Source organism: Lampris incognitus, chromosome 6, assembly GCF_029633865.1.
Source record: "Lampris incognitus isolate fLamInc1 chromosome 6, fLamInc1.hap2, whole genome shotgun sequence".
NCBI lineage: Eukaryota > Metazoa > Chordata > Actinopteri > Lampriformes > Lampridae > Lampris > Lampris incognitus.
The window spans coordinates 24,145,806-24,162,936 of record NC_079216.1 but is presented as its reverse complement, the minus strand read 5'-3'; the positions used below and the strand labels follow the sequence as shown (position 1 = coordinate 24,162,936).

General features: G+C 47.8%; 1 protein-coding gene across 1 annotated transcript in view; it reads left to right on the top strand.

Annotated features, from left to right (window-relative positions):
• fa2h (fatty acid 2-hydroxylase) overlaps nucleotides 1-17,131 on the top strand; it is a 105,525-nt gene that overhangs the window by 71,669 nt on the left and 16,725 nt on the right. The gene's annotated exons all lie outside the window — the stretch shown is intronic.

The window sequence follows — 17,131 nt, the reverse complement described above, 5'->3', positions numbered from 1 at the left end:
CACTAATATGTCGTCGAGATAAACGAACACGAAAGCAAGGTCACGCAACACCGAGTCCATCAGCCTCTGAAAGGTTTGCGCTGCCCCCCTCAAGCCAAAAGGCATGCGCATGAACTCAAAAAGCCCGAATGGGGTGATCACTGCGGTCTTGGGCACGTCCTCTGCGCGCACGGGAACCTGATGATAGCCGCGCACCAGGTCCACCTTAGAGAAAATAGTGCCACCTGCCAGGCGTATGGAAAAGTCCTGTATGTGTGGAATGGGATAGCGGTCATTGGCGGTGACGTTACGCCCCATCCGCCTTGGGCATAATGTGAAGCGGTGAGACCCACGGGCTGTTGGAACGCCTCACTATACCCAGACGCTCCATGATGACGAACTCCTCCTTAGCTGTAGCCAATTTTACTGCGTTGAGGCGCCGCGCGCGTGCAAAAACTGGCGGTCCCACAGTGGGAATGAAATGTTCTACCCCGTGTTTAGTAACCGCGGTGGAAAAGGCAGGTGTAGTCACCGATGGAAAATCCGCCAGCAAACGTTAAAAAAAACATCACCTAATGCTAAAAAGTTAGCGCGTGTTAACGGCCCGCCCCCCCCCGTCTCGCACGGAAAAGTGGCGAAAGACACAGCATCAATTAAACGGCGGTTTGCAACATCAACAAGCAGACCATTAGCACACAGAAAATCCGCGCCGATAATAGGAACAGTAATGGAGGCGACTACAAAGTCCCGCTCGAAATGGCGCCCGTGGAAACAAACAGTAACCAACCTTGTGCCAAACGTCGCAATGGACGAACCGTTAGCTGCACTCAACTGTGGGCCACTGCCTTCGGCTGACATGTCTGTGCTAGCTGGAGGGAGTGGGCTCTTTTGCGAGCCGGAGTCCACCAGAGCCCGTCTTACTGACATTGAGTCTGTTACCGGCCTAGACCTAGGGGAATCTGGGCGGTACAAGGATCCACAGACAGTGGGTACTGTGGACCGGTGAGGTGAGCTGGGTAGATAAACTGTGGATCATAGAAGAGAAACGCATGAGTCCATGTTCACTCCAGCTCGAACCAGTTTATTCTGAGCTGGTTAGGAAGCTGGGAGTAGCTTGACTCCGGGGATCCACAGAAGCGCTACAGCGCCCTCTACTGGCTTGGTGGAGAAACACCCTTACTGCATTGCAATCACGTATCTAAGTTAGATCTAAATCTAAAAAATAGGGGGGGGTATAGTTTTTAAGATAAACTTTTCATTGAGGCTATTTTCAATCCCTTACACTCTCCCCTGCTTTTAGAGATGTCTCCTGACATCTAGAACAAAACTAACGTCTTTAGTCAGTGTCCCTCATGTCTCTAGCATGTCCACACTGCTTGCGTAGGATAGTAACAGATTTCAGGGATAACTGGGTAGGTCGGAATGGAGTATGGCAAACAGGACAGTATGACATTTGCTCCAAGTCTCCACGGTTGGTAAGTGGGCTGCCCTAGCTGGTCGTACACGAGGATATCTTTGGGTCTGACTTCTCGGGCAGACCTTCTCAGACTTGGCTCCTCGTCACCCGCTGACTCTGAAACAGACTCCATGATCATCCCAGGCTCCTCATCTGTTCCTTGGTCGCCGGTATCATTGTCCTCCGGTTGCTCCTGAACATCCATCGATGGAGGCATGTCAACCACAGGTGTTGGTACTCGTAATGGCTCTGGAGGTTCGTCTAGCGACCTCTCATCAACTTCAGCCTCTTGACGCCATGGCCGATACGCTGGTGCTACCGCTCTGAGCTCCCTGTGAGACTCAGCCTGACGGGGTGGACCTGTCATGGTCTCCCTTCGGTACACAGGCAAGTGCCGGAGGTTGTATGAGAATTCTTCCTCATCCTCAGATTCACTAGAGTCTGCTGCCTCCCTGTAGCTTGCCTGTAGCTGTCTTGGTCTTTGTTTTCTCGTTGACTTTCCATGACAGTCCTGTTCATGTTCAAGTGGCAAGTCATTCACTGGTAGGATGAGATTACGGTGAAGCGTACGGAGGGTGCCGTTCCCTGTTTGTACTCTGTACACAGGTCCGTCTTCAAGCCTTTCAACCACACGGTGAACCTTATCCTCCCAATATGCACGAAGTTAGCCTGGGCCACCTCTCTCTGACAGGTTTCTGACAAGCACATGATCCCCAGGTTGAAGCACAACTCCTTTAACACCTCGATCGTAGTGATGTTTTCCTTTCATTGAGCTCTTTTTGCTGTTTTCCGAGGCGATCTTGTATGCTTCCTGCATCCTAGAAGCCCATGTCTCTGCGTTCTTCTCTCGCGTCTGTATCTCCTGCTCCCGGTCATGGTCGAAGAGCAGATCAATAGGCAACCTTGGAGCTCTTCCAAACAGGAGATAGAAGGGTGAGTAACCTGTTGCTTCATGCCGGGTGCAATTGTAGGCATGGATGATGTTTGGCAAATGATCTTTCCACTGAGCTTTCTTTTCCTCCTGTAGAGTGCGGAGCATCTGGAGAAGTGTCCTGTTCAGGCGCTCAACAGGGTTCCCCTGCGGGTGGTAGGGAGTGGTTCGAGATTGGGCGATCCCCGCCAGCTGTTGGAGTCGATAGAAGAGCTTGTTCTCAAACTCCCTGCGTTGATCATGGTGCAGCTTTTGAGGGAAACCAAAACGTGGGATGAAGTCATAGAAAATCTTCTCCGCCGCCGTCTTTCCCGACTTGTCCTTTGTCGGATAGGCTTGTGCAAACCGCGTGAAGTGGTCTACGAGGACTAAAATGTACTCGTAGCCTCCTCGACTTGGTTCAAGGTGGAGGTAGTCCACACAGATGAGGTCGAATGGACCGTTCGTTGTAATGGAGCCCATTGGTGCTTTCTCTGGAATGGTGGGCCGCTTCTGCTTGATACAGGAACACCGGCGGATGACGTAATCTTCAATCTCTCGCTGCATGAATGGCCAATAAAACCGCTGCCTTGCCAGGTGGGTGACCTTGTCAGCCCCGATATGCCCCATGTCGTTGTGCAGATGTTTCAGGACTGTTGACTTGAGTGTATTGGGAAGGACCAGTTGTTTATGTTGTCCTGTCTGTCTGTACAGAATTCCTTTGTCCAGTTTGAGTTTGTTCCATTCATGTACTAGTCTTCTTGTTTCTGGTCCCATTTGTCTTTTGTCTTGCTCATTCGGATTCCATCCCCTCCTTTTCAAGGATATCACTTCCCAGATGGCAGCGTCGTTTTTCTGGGCTGCTCTGATATCCTCTGGAGTGCACATGGGCGTGCTCGTCGGCAGGGAGTCATCACTAGAACGCAGTTGCGACGCTGCCACCCATGGCACATCTTCCTCTCTTTTGGCATGGTCCCCCTGCCAGATGGCAGAGATGATATCAGGGGGCATGATCTCTGTGTACTCCCTTATGTGGTCTTGGAGTTTTAATGGATACCGGGACAGAGTATCTGCATCGATGTTCACCCTGCCTTGCCTGTACTTGAGCGTGAAATGGAAGTCAGCTAACTCACCCACCCAGCGGTGCCCGACTGCATTCAACTTAGCTGTGGTTAAGACATAAGTAAGGGGATTATTATCTGTATAGACAGTAAATGTGGGGGCGTAGTACAAGTAATCCCTAAACTTATCACAGATTGCCCACTTTAAGGCGAGGAACTCAAGCTTGCTAGAATGGAGGTGATAGTTCTTTTCAGCAGGCGAGAGTGACCTTGATCCATATGTAATAACCCGGAGCTTGTTTCCATGTTCCTGATACAGCACAGCTCCCAGGCCTTCATTGGATGCGTCGATGTGTAAGACGAACGGTAAATTGAAATCTGGGTAAGCCAGGATGGGAGGATTGGTCAACATGTCAACCAGGCGAGACACCACGGCACTGTGCTCAGGGGTCCATTGGACGGGTGTCTTAGATGACAACTGGCCATCCTTGGTGCCCTTCAGTGTAGCCTGGGCGAACCTAGATTGCGCAGTTCGCTCACTGGACTCTGTAGGGTTCTCTTGAAGTTTGAACAGAGGGCGTGCTATTCTGGAGAAATCCTGGATGAAGGGTCGATAGTATCCCAGGAATCCCAGCAGAGCACGGACTTCTCCGATGTTCTTCGGCTCTCTCTCCTTCAGCTGAAGCACTGCTTCTAGGTCTTTTGGGTCTACCTGAACACCTTCACTCGACACCAGACGCCCAACATATCTCACTTGGCGCTTGAAAAATTCACATTTCTTTGCGCGTAACTTAACACCATGCTCTCGTAGCTGGCACAGTACTCTTCTTAGATCCTGCACATGCTCCTGAAATGTTTTGGAGAAACAGAGTACATCATCCAGGTATGGAGAACAGCACTCGTCCCTCAGACCATCCAGTACTTGTTCCATACATCGCTGAAATGCTGCCGGAGCATTGGTGAGGCCAAAAGGAAGGCGGAGCCACTCATACAGCCCCCAAGGCGTGCTAAAGGCTGTCAGGTGCCTGGAACCCTCCTCAACGAAGCCCTGATGGTAGGCACTGCCTTGGTCGAGTATGGAAAACGATGAGTTGCCTCCGAGGTTATCCAGTAGATCTTGAATCCTTGGGAGTGGGTGACGATCAGGAACGGTTTTGCTGTTGAGCCCACGGAAGTCCACGCACAGACGTAAGCTCTTGTCTTTTTTTCTCACGCAGACCACAGGAGACGAGTACGGTGAAGTTGACTTCCTGATCCATCCATGATCAAGCAGGTTCTGCACATAGTCCTTAACTTCCTTGTACAGTGGCTTTGGGATGCCATTGTAGGACTTTTGAACTGGTGTTTCATCTTTCAGATGGATTTTCAGTTGCAGGTTTGGAATGCAACCTATATCTGCATAATTCTTGGCAAACACATTGGACTCATGGAAGAGCATGTCACGGACTATCTGCTGTTCATTTTCTCCAAGGTGTGACAAGTCAACTGGTGGGTGCCATTTTTCCTCTGTAGTCTGTGTGTTTGAGTGTGTGTCATCCCTTTTCCTTGTGTTGTTGACTTCATCTGAGTTCACTTGGGCAGAGCAGGTTTGGGCAGTGGGCTCAGGACTCAAAGTGGGACACCTGACGGGTTTTACGTCAATGAATTCCTCGAGGGTCCCTAATGCTGTTCTCTGTGCTAAATAAATATCATGTCTAGTGGAGTTCTGGATCGGGACTTTGGTGCATTTTGATGATCCACTAGGCACATCTACGAGAGAGGGAAACAGCTCTAAACCCTCGGGGCAGTTACTGTCTAAACTCGGCTGAAACAACATTGTCCTCCCACCTGGCCACCCCCTCACTCTGCATCTCACTTCTCTGATTTGTCCTGTAGGAATAGCAACACCCTTCTTCCCAACTCTCACGCTACACTGGGGTGGGGCTTTCTCATGGGTTGTTATCTGGAGAATGGAGATGATGGCCTCTACTGTACTCTCAGTAACACTCAAAGCTTCCTTAAGAATAGCTATAACATCTACTCTATTGCCCTGCTCTGTGTTCTCTCTGATAATCTCTGCGATCACATTGCTACCTAGTAGGGCATTGTTACAATTCTGACTGATCACTACTGGCACTCGGATTGTCACATACCCATGCTTCATGCTACCTAGCTGAAGGTCAATTTCTGCCCAGCCATCCAAGGGAACTTCTGTACCATTTGTGGCTGATACTTCGAGATCAAAAGGCAGGGATGTGAATGGTTGGATTCTGACATGGGGTAACTCTTTCTCAATCCATGTTCTTCCCACGATGGTCACCTGAGCTCCGGTGTCCAGTAGCATTTGGAGAGGGATGTCATTGACATAACAGGAGACCATACATCGCTCTCCTACTAGCTGAGCTACATGTTTTCGTGAGGTTTGTTGACCTGGTGGGTTTGGTGCGGTGGTTTTGACCTTTACTGGTGAGGGCCTCTCGCTGCTGAAGGTCGTCGGCTGCCCTTTTCCAACGACCCCCCCCCCCCGTTTCCCGACGTCTTCCTTTGCAGGCAGCCGATGGCCCGATGTCCTGCCTGGCCGCAGATGAAGCAATGAGGACAGTTCACGTTGCCATTTTGGACACAGTCATTGCACCTACCCTTGGATTCAGTGACTGGTGGCTGGGAACGAGTCATCATTTGGGTCGGGCCTCCAGGACTCACATTCTCAGCAGGTTTCACCATCTGAGCCATGTGCTGAGTCAAAGCAGACACTTGTGCCGTCAGCTCGGAAATAGCTGCACGGTGGGCCTGTAATTCAGAGTTAACTGCCGTAGGTTTAGTCTGTTCAGTATCGTGTTGAGCTGCACTAGCAGTCACTGGTCTGGTTTTGGCTGGTATACCTTGACGTTTGAGTCTCTCTTCCTCCTCACTGGTTGCTTTGGTAATCTGCTCTAAAAGGAAGTCATCACTAACCTGCATGTTTGAGAGGAAAGGCTTTAAATCACATCTGACATGACTGTTCTTCTCATTGAACCCTTGGTAGAGTGTATGGAGGAATGTTCCCTGTACTAGCTTTGCATCATAGCTAAATCCTGCAGCAGGTTGTTGCGACTCAAATAGAACCCCCTGCTTTAAACCCATGACTCTATACAAAAACTGTTGTGGGGTCTCTTTGTCATGCTGTCTAGCATTGCTCAACTCTTGATAAAGCTCAGTAACATTTTTGTCTCTGGTGTGAGAACGGAGAAACCTCTTTAACCCTTCTACTGTAAGATCAAACTTGTTGCTTAACATTTCTCTAAACACACCAGGTTTAGTGATCTTAAGTACAGTTCTGATGATCTCTGACTCACTAAACCCGTCTCGCAACCCCTCATCAATCTGTTTGTTCAGACTACCATATGGAATCTCAGAACCAGTATCAGACAATTGACCACCATGTAACTTGAACTCTCTGCGAGGTAACAGGGTTGCTACATCAGACAATCTTACCACCTGACCCGTGACAGCAGAGGGTAAACGCAGGGGAGTCCCCCCGCCAGCTTGGCGGCTGGAATCTGGAGTGGGAGGCTCTCCCGATGGCGTGGAGCTGGCCCTGCGCCAGGCACGTAGCCAGGTAGGTGGTTTTCGTGTCTGAACCCCCCCCCCGAAACCCCACGGCCCGTCTGAAATGGCACCAATAATTATTTAGTTATCGTTTTGATTATTTGTCACCGCCCCTCTAGCCTACTCATACGCTGCATCTATCGTGACTGACAGGCGTTAAACCTGTCAGTTAATTTGTTTCCAAACATGATGTATCTTATTGGTCTGTTTCGTAAAACAAATAAAATCACACGCTTTTGATTGGCTCAGGGGTCTGACGAGTCAGCTAAGCAACCTGCCACTGGTTATGCTAGCTAAATGGTCGATCTATAGTTTGCTTTTCAAAAGCAATGGAGCCGCTGAAAGCTACCTGTAAATCAGGCAAGAGCAGTAAAGTTAATATTCGTAAAATCAGTGATTTTTGGTTTCAACGTGTCCCGACTCAAAAAGAAAAAAAAGAACATTACAGATGATCTGGTCACTAACGTTACCGATTTTCCGGAGCAAGTGTTAGCAGACCCACTGCCCTCCTCGGAAACGGAGCCAGAGTTAGCAGACCCGCCGTCCTCTACCTCGGAAACGTTTTCACACGACTCTGTGGATTATATTGGTGGGAAAATATCCGACGAACAGAGAAGAGAAATATACTCACTGGACTGGACGGCCAATATCGGACAAACATTCCCTACAAAACTAGGAGGTAAACTACGTTTCCAACGTCATTGGATTGACCAGTGTAGCTGGCTAGTATACTCAACAAGGTCCGACGGTTGTTTTTGTAAGCACTGTGTTGCGTTTGCAGTCGAGCATGTGGGCAAGGGAGGGCACAGAAAAGCTGGCAAACTAATTAATGTCCACTTCTCAGACTGGAAACATGCTTTAGAGACGTTCAAAGACCATGCACAAAAGGCATATCACAAGGATGCATGTTTGAAAGCGGACAATTTCCAAATGGTTCTCAACAATAAAATTGATGCAATTTCACCGAGGCTAGATTCTGAGAGAAAAAAGCGAGTCCAAGAAAACAGAGAAAAACTCAAAAGCATCATTGCAACGTTGATTTATTTGCGGTCGCCAAGAACTCGCCCTGAGAGGTGATATTGATTCAGGACCAGTGACATTGAATGAGCCAACTCACAATGACGGAAATGTCAGGGCTTTACTCAGGTTTAGGGCTACATCTGGCGACACAGTACTGTTACAACACTTGAGTAAATGTGCAGCAAACGCTAGCTACTGCAGTCCTGATGTACAAGATGAAATAATCAGCATAATTGGAGATGTGATAACAAACAAACTGGTGCAGAAAGTAAACTCCGCGCAGTGTTTCGCTGTGTTGGCAGATGAAATGAAAGATGTTTCAGGGCGGGAGCAGCTTTCTGTCTGTGTCAGATACGTGAACCAGCATGACAGCCAATATAGCATCAGAGAGGATTTTTTTGTCCTTTGTTGATATCGAGAAGTTAACCGGGGAGGCAATCGCCAATTCAATCGAAAGTCAGTTGACAAATGCAGGCGTTGATTTACAGTTTTTACGTGGCCAGGGATACGACGGCGCATCTGCCATGAGTGGCCGTTTAAATGGTGCCCAAGCTAAAATCAAAGAGAAGCACAAGCAAGCAGTTTATGTGCACTGTGCCAGCCACAGTTTGAATTTGGTCCTAAACAAGTGCTGCACTGTACAAATGGTGCGAAATTGCTTTGGAATTGTCTCGGAAATCTGCACTTTTTTCCATGATTCGGCTTTGCGGTCTGCCAGTCTGCGACACGAGACGGAACGTCTTTTACCCGACTGCAAGAAACGCGACTGACGAAGTTGTGTGAAACGAGATGGGTCGAACGCCACGACGCAATATTTACATACAACGAGCTTTTAGACCCTGTGCGATCCAGCCTGCAGAAAATCAGTGAAACCTTCACAGGAGACACATCTGTCAAAGCCACTCAGCTCTTTAATTCAATTGACAATGCAGAATTCATGCTGTCCATGAATGTGAGTGAGAAGATGCTTGCAAAAACCTACCACCTGTCCACTTTCCTTCAGAAGGAAAATTGTGACTTGGGGAGTTGCGTTTCAGCTGCTGATGCTGTTATTAAGCAGGTAGATGAGATGAGGGCTAACTCTGAGATGGAGTTCAGGCAGATTTTCCAAAAGACCTCTTCCCAAGCAGCCAAGTATGGGGTTGAATTTCGACCACGAAGAGGCATGGACTGCAATGAGGATCCATTGAAGGCCTGTGAAAATCACTACCGGCAAAAGCTTTTCATAGTCATGCTTGACTTTTATTCATCACAGATGAAGGAACGCTTCAGCAAACACAGAAATGTGATCTCCAACCTCTGCTCCTTACTGCCATCTAAGGTCAGCATGCTGAACGACAGCTCAGCTCAAGCGCTCTCCAACCTGTATCCTGATGAAGTGTCACCACATCTGGAAGTTGTAAAGTCAGAAATTGACACCTGGCGGGATAAATGGAAAGATGCAACTTATGATCCACAAAATGCCATTGAGGCATTAAATGCCTGTAACAGTGAGTTGTTTCCAAGCATCTTCAAGCTTCTCCGCGTTTTGACCACGCTTCCTGTCACCAGTGCCCATGTAGAGAGAAGTTTTTTCCCGTCTGGGAAGGATCAAGGACAAAATGCGCAGTACAATGACGGAAAGACGGCTTAATGGACTGACATTGCTCTCGGAGCACAGAGACATTGTGGTGACGCCGGAAGAGGTACTGGACATATTTTGCAGACAAAAAAGATGATTGGACCTGCTTTTATAAGGTAAGACACACTTTTATTTATTAATGCATTGATGATTATCTATGGGCCATTAATACGTTGACATTTACCGTACGATTGGGTATTAGGCTATAGTATACAGTGTGGGAATTTTATTTATAGCTTTCGGCAGTGTTGCCCCCCCCCAAAAAAATATGTTTCTGGTTACGGGCCTGCCCTGCGCTCCGTGAAGGGGTCGGTGTTAATGTCTCTGTCCATAGTAGCGGTGTGAGTGTGAATGTCTCCATCTGTACTAGTTGAGTGGGTGGCAATGTCTTTGTCCGTTGAGGTGGGATGTGAAGGCGATTCACCCCCAGTCATGGGAGGTATGGCTTTGCCCACTCCAGCAGAGTCTGTGACTTGGGCAAGCAGCATCTCATCAATCAGGTCAGTGAGGGCGAGGAGTTGACTCATACCCTCGTCTTCCATTTCTTTAAGCTTCTTGCCCCTGACGTAGTCAACAATCAGGTAGAGCTCTGAGTCACTAAGCTCTTCAACCGCAGTCTCTGTGCCAGAATCAATTGCATTTGCCACACCCTGCAGCTGATTGTCACTCAAACCTGAGAGTTTCTTCTGTATCTGAACGATCAGCGTCCGCCGAGGAGGTACAGTCGACATCTTGACTTGACACTTGTGGCCGTCGCTCTCTGGATGACGCAAATTGCAGCCTTCCCTGAAGCTTCTGGGCACCGGATCCTGTCGTTGCAGTAACCACGTCCTCCTCTAGGTGGCGCTGAATCCCGGACGAGCCCCCAATTGTTACCGGCCTAGACCTAGGGGAATCTGGGCGGTAGCACGGATCCACAGACAGTGGGTACTGTGGACCGGTGAGGTGAACTGGGTAGATAAACTGTGGATCATAGAAGAGAAACGCATGAGTCCATGTTCACTCCAGCTCGAACCAGTTTATTCTGAGCTGGTTAGGAAGCTGGGAGTAGCTTGACTCCAGGGATCCACAGAAGCGCTACAGAGCCCTCTACTGGCTTCGTGGAGAAACACCCTTACTGCATTGCAATCACGTATCTAAGTTAGATCTAAATCTAAAAAATAGGGGGGGGTATAGTTTTTAAGATACACTTTTCATTGAGGCTATTTTCAATCCCTTACAAGTCCTTAATGAAGAGCAGCTCACTACGTCCACCAGCGCCCACAGCTGCTACTGAGCGCTGGCCCTGGAGTTTCCCGGCGCCTCAAACGTGCACGGGGGGACGCAGCGCCTAGCCTTGCCGCCGAACCGCTGGTGGAAGAAACAGAGGCCGCTCCCACGCCGTCTCCGGGCAGTCACTCCAGCCACCACTGCCGGGTCCGCGTCCTCCGACGCCGCCTGCAGAGGCTCCGATGCCACACTCTGAACAGATAACCGTCTGGTAGCCAGCAGGACCCGATCGGCCTCCTCAGCCAAACCTCGGCTGGCGCAGGAAAACGTGCGGGAAAAGGAACCCACCTTCGTCCGAGCCTAGCAGCGACAGCATATTGTCCATATGATCCACAGTCGTCCCGTCGCCCAACCCGGATAGGGAAAGGATCCTATCTGCCCTCTCTGCGGCACATAGGTTGTACCTCCGGAGCAGAAGATGTTTGAGGGCGACGTATTTACCGTGTTGCGGGGGGGGGGGGCGCAACAGCTGCATGGCATGGCGTGTGCCCGCAGCCGCGGTGCCCGCTGCGTCCTCCAGAGGCGGGGGCGAGGTCTGGGTGGGGAGCATCGCATGAACGAACTGCTGTCGGTTGGCAAGGAAAATCCTGTCCGCTTCCGCGCCCAGAGCGTGGTAGTCTTTGGTGGAGGAGAGGGGGGGAGCTGGCTAGCGCTGTGCGCACAGGCGCTGGGAGCTGCCGTAGAAAAATATGGGTGAAAATGAAGGAGGGGTCCGCCGAGCCAAAAACGGCCAACATCTTATTCAGCAGCTCAGAAGGTTTGCTATCGCCGAGTCCGTTGAGTGACAACAGGCGCTCCGCCTTCTCCATCTCCGACAGCTCGAAGAGCTGCAAAAGGAAGGCCTTGAGTGTGCCGTATTTTCCCACAGCCGGGGGGGGGGGGGGCTTCCAGTAGCCCCATAGCTCTGGCTGTCGTCTGGGCATCCAACGCCGCCACCACACTGAAATACCTTGTAACGTCCCGCGTTATTCCTCCCAGCTCGAACTGGGCTTCAGTGTGCTGAAACCATGTCCGGGGACTGTGCTGCCAAAACTCGGGCAACTTCACCGTTGCTGCTGAGATGCTAGCACCATAAGCCATACGGTTAGCATCACTCGGAGCTTCACTATCCCCACGTCATCCAACCTTCTCTCTCATTTTCTTCATTCACTGGCCTCTGTCCAGATGACACACCAAGTACCTTCCTAGCTGTCTCCTTCACTATTTCTGAAGTAGTTACCCTGCCATCTGGCAACTCTTCACTACCACCCAGTGCCTGTCTTAACTCCTGCCTGAACTCCACACATCAGTCTACCTCCTTCAACTTCCACCATGTGATCCTTGGCTCTGCCTTCATTCTCTTCCCCTTCTTGATCTCCAAAGTCATTATACAGACCACCATCCGATGCTGCCTAGCTGCGTTCTCCCCTGTCACCACCTTGCAGTCTTCAATCCCTTCAGATTGCGCGTCTGAAATAAGATAATAGTCCACCTGTGTGCTTTCCTCCACTCTTATACATCACCGTGTGTTCCCCCCTTTTCTTGAAATATGTATTCACCACAGCCATCTCCATCACTTTCGCAAAATCCACCACCATCTGTCCTTCCACATTCCTCTCCTCGACATCATACCTACCTATCACCTCCTCATCACCTCTGTTCACTTCACCAACATGCCCATTGATGTCCATCCCAATCACCACTCTCTCCATCTTGGGTACACTGTCCACCACATCATCCAACTCACTCCAGAATTCTTCTTTCCCTTCCTTCTCACACCCAACTTGCAGGACATATGTGCTGATAACATTCATCAACACACCTTTGATTTCCAGCTTCATACTCATCACTCTGTCTGACACTCTCTTCGCCCCCAACACACTCCCAACATACTCTTCTTTCAGAAATACCCCTACCCCATTTCTCCTCCTATTCGCCCCATGATAGGAGAGTTTGAACCCACCTCCGATACGCCTGGCCTGACTTCCCTTCACCGACACCCTGCTGGCCAACAGTACTGGTGGCGGTCATTGGTAACCCGGGCCTTGACCAATCCGGTCTGGAAATCTGATTTATGATCTGCATATTTGATTTGGTAAAGGTTTTACGCCAGATGCCCTCCATGATATAACCCTCCCCATTTATCCAGGCTTGGGACCAGCACTAAGAATGCACTGGCTTGTGCATCCTCAGTGGCTGGGTTAAGTCAGCATCTCATACGTGAACAATAATTTGGAAATCATAGACATTTCTTAGCTTTTTGTAGGTCAAAACAGCCCGCCGATGCACAAAACTACATCTTTACATATGACGTTTGTACGCAAAATTACATCTTTAGATGTGACGTGTACTTTGGCCATCTGTAGTAGCAAATAAAAAAATGGCGTCTAGCCCAAAAACGGGAAATATTAAGGAGAAAAATTAAAGTTTGGTTTATGTTTATAACAACATACTTTCTAGTGGTAGCATAGATCTTAATATTAGATTACATCTCATGCACATATAGATATTTTATGAAATTTATCTGTCTAATCTTAAATATGGTAGAGGGTAGAACATCAGTTTACATATTTGATTTAACTATTTGACTGAACTGCAGGTACTATGCAAAAGACAAAACAATAGTTGCAACATCACATGGTAACACAAATAATTTATATCAGCATCTTAATCATCTCCATAGAGATTCACACGAGGACTTTATGATGAAAAGGTCCCATGGAGAAAGTAAGGAAAATTACTCAATTTTTTCAGTGTCTGATTAGGCCAATATGAGCTTTTAGCTTTGCTAAACAGCAATATGAAATGTTAACTTCAATGTGGGTCATAATCCAGTTTACATTTTAATCGCAATATATAGCAAAATATTTGCAAGTTGATTGTTTTTGTCCATATCGTGCAGGCCTAAACCTCCCTGAGTTTGTTTTTAGTTGTAGTGTAAACACTAAAAACCAGAAAGAAGCCTTCACTACATACTGAATCAGTCCCTATGGAGATGTGATAAATAGTAGATATGTATTTATTTATAGTAGATAACAATACTTTCATTTTATTAATTCATAGAGTAGTTAGATAGACAGCTTAAAGGATGGTAAGGGATCACAACTGTCTTGACTTGCCCAAGTCAGAAACGTTCCCTTGCATCACTTTGACTTACGCACTGAGGCAGTGGACATCGAAAAGATTGCCTTCAGAACGGATCGGAATTGATAACTGGGACAAAATACAACTGATAACATTTAGGGCTGTAAGGGTCAACAGAGTTTTTGTCACTCTAATCATTTTCACAAATCTAGGGCCTCTTGTGTTGGTTCTCTGAACACAGCCCAAGCCAAACCTGCCTACAATACAGTCCACTCAACCTGTGCTTTGCCTTGTTATAACTCATCTTTTCTAAGTCCCCACCTTCCGAGCAACAGTTTAATATTTTTTTAACTTTAATTTACTTTAGGTTTTATCTTTATCTTTAGTATGTTTTCATTTTAAATTCAGTCTAAGATTTAGTTATTTGTACACCTTAACTTCATCGCAGGCGGCACGGTGGCACAGTGGTTAGCACGGTCGCCTCACAGCAAGAAGGTCCTGGGTTTGAGCCCTGGGGTAGTCCAACCTTGGTGGGTCATCCCGGGTCGTCCTCTGTGTGGAGTTTGCACGTTCCCCACATGTCAGTGTGGGTTTACTCCGGGGGCTCCGGTTTCCTCCCACAGTCCAAAGACATGTAGGTCAGGTGATTTGGTCATGCTAAATTGTCCGTAGGTGTGTGTGTGTGTGTGTGTGTGTGTGTGTGTGTGTGTGTGTGTGTGTGTGTGTGTGTGTGTGTGTGTGTGTGTGTGTGTGTGTGTGTGTGTGTGTGTGTGTGTGTGTTTTGGTCGGTCGGTCCTGTGGTGGCCTGTCCAGGGTGTCTTTCCGCCTGCCGCCCAATGACTGCTGGAATAGGCTCCAGCATCCCTGAGAGCAGGATAAGCGGTTCAGATAATGGATGGCTGGATGGAACTTCATCCCACCCTTTCCTCTCACTCCATCTCATCCACAGTCGTATGGTTTTTACCCAGTTGTCCTATTACCAAGTCCCAACCCTCTCCAGCCAGAACACACACGCACACATCCATGCTACCAGTACCCATAGTCTTAAGTCCACTCTTTGCTTAGTTAATTTGCTCTAACCTCAGCCTGGCCATTGCCTACATGGGGGTGAACTCCAGCAGTGCACCCCCGCCCCGTCCCCATTTAGGCTCACTGTAGTTCCTGTGTTCTGATGGTACCACGCCATGCTGCCGCCCTGTCGTAGCCCTCTCCATTGTTTGTTTAAACTCACCCTTTTCTTGTCCAGTCAGTTGAGGAGAAATAAGGACAAAGTAGCCCAGTGTTTAGACATCTTTATATTTTTTTTCTGTTCAACCATTTCACTCCTAAATGTCTTATTCCTGCTCCCTGTCCTCCTCAGGGGAGTGAGATCATCTGTTTGGCCAGCACCATCATAGCAGTCTTTTTATTATTCATTCATTCATTCATTCATTCATTCATTCATTCATTCATTCATTCATTCATTCATTCATTCATTCATTCATTCATTCATTCATTCATTCATTCATTCATTCATGCATTCATTCATGCATTCGTTCATCCATTCATCCATTCTCCCCTATAAGAAGAGACAACCAAATAAATCAACAAAAACGCTAACCTGGTGCCAGCTTTGAGACATCTACCTACCTGATGAATCAGGAACTTGGATTACATTTGACAAGGGGTGACAAAAGGTGTGTTATGAAAGCTGTTCACATGAAAAAATACTGAAATTCTCCTGAACATCTAAATGTTCAGAAGAACTTCAACATTTAAACCATCAACATTTGTGAGGGTCAATCTGGGAATCCGCGACTGGACATTTTCCAGCTTTTCAGTGTGTATAAGCTATTTTAGTAGCTTGTTGAATGGACTTAATCAGAATCAACTTTATTGGTCACTTGTGCCTGTGCACACGAGAAATGTGACTCCGGTTCAAAGCAGCTTCTAGTACTTGCAGACATCGCTCACAGGAAAAAAAAGAAAAGAAAAGAAAAACAAGAAAAAAACAGAAGTTTTTTTCTTGTTTTTGTTTTACCTACCCATCACCTCCTCATCACCTCTGTTCCTTTCACCAACATGCCCATCCATAGTTTTCATGTGACGTCACATTCATATTCGAACGCCCACTTGGCAGGCAAAACACGTCCCAAACGGCAGCATTATTGACCCATCCAGAACGAAAATACATATAACTGTCTGTACTTTTGTAAGCATTCATCCTGGCTGCAGTGTAAGGAGAGGGATTCTCCACAAGATATATGTAAACATCGCCAAATTGGAGCTCTGGCAGGGACTTCGCTGTTTTTAGAGACTGAAATACTACGGCGGGTGCTGGACATGGATCGTAAGTGCCCCAAACTTGTAGTTTGTTAATATATCTTTGTTTTTCTTCCAAATAGTCGTTGCTTGGAACAGCTGGAAAATTGACAGGTCTGTGCTGCTGCTCTATCGAGTTTCCAATGTTGGCCGCCATGCTGGAACTTTGTTTTTCCCGCCAGGGCTCCGCGTCAGTCACGTGACTGAACATTAAGGGTTGAAGTCCGCTCCAGTCATCACTCACTCCTCCTTGGGTACACTTTCCACCACTTCGTCCAACTCACTCCAGAATTATTCTCTCTCTTCTATCTCACAACCAATATGTGCTGATAACTTTCATCAATACACCTTCAATTTCCAGGTTCACACACTCTTCCTTCAGAATTACCCCCACCCCATTTCTCCTCCCATCTGCACCATGGTAGAAGAGTTTGAACCCACCTCGGATGCTCCTGACTTTACTCCCCACCTCATCTCTTGCACATGCAGAGGGTGGGAAAATATCCTCTATTGAAAGTTAAATAAAAACTGACACCCCCCTTATTATCTTTTTTTTAAAATCTAAAACATGTAAATCGCCAGCTCCTTTATAAAAAGTCTTCTTTCCATACGTCAATTCATTTAAATGTTGTTATCTTCTGGTGAAAGCAGGTGTCACTGTAATACCAGGTACCATAGGGAAACACCCAACTCAAGCCGTGTTGGTTATGTCAGGGGCAGAATAAATATGGCGCTTGAGTTGATAACATACTTAACCCGTGTCTGTTCCTTACTGCTTCACAGCCATTTCAGGACTGTGCAGCAACTTCAGCTACTGGTTCAGGCACCCCTACACCTGAGGCCAGTAACATTTGGGGGTTCGTCTGGGATACGACCAGCTGTTT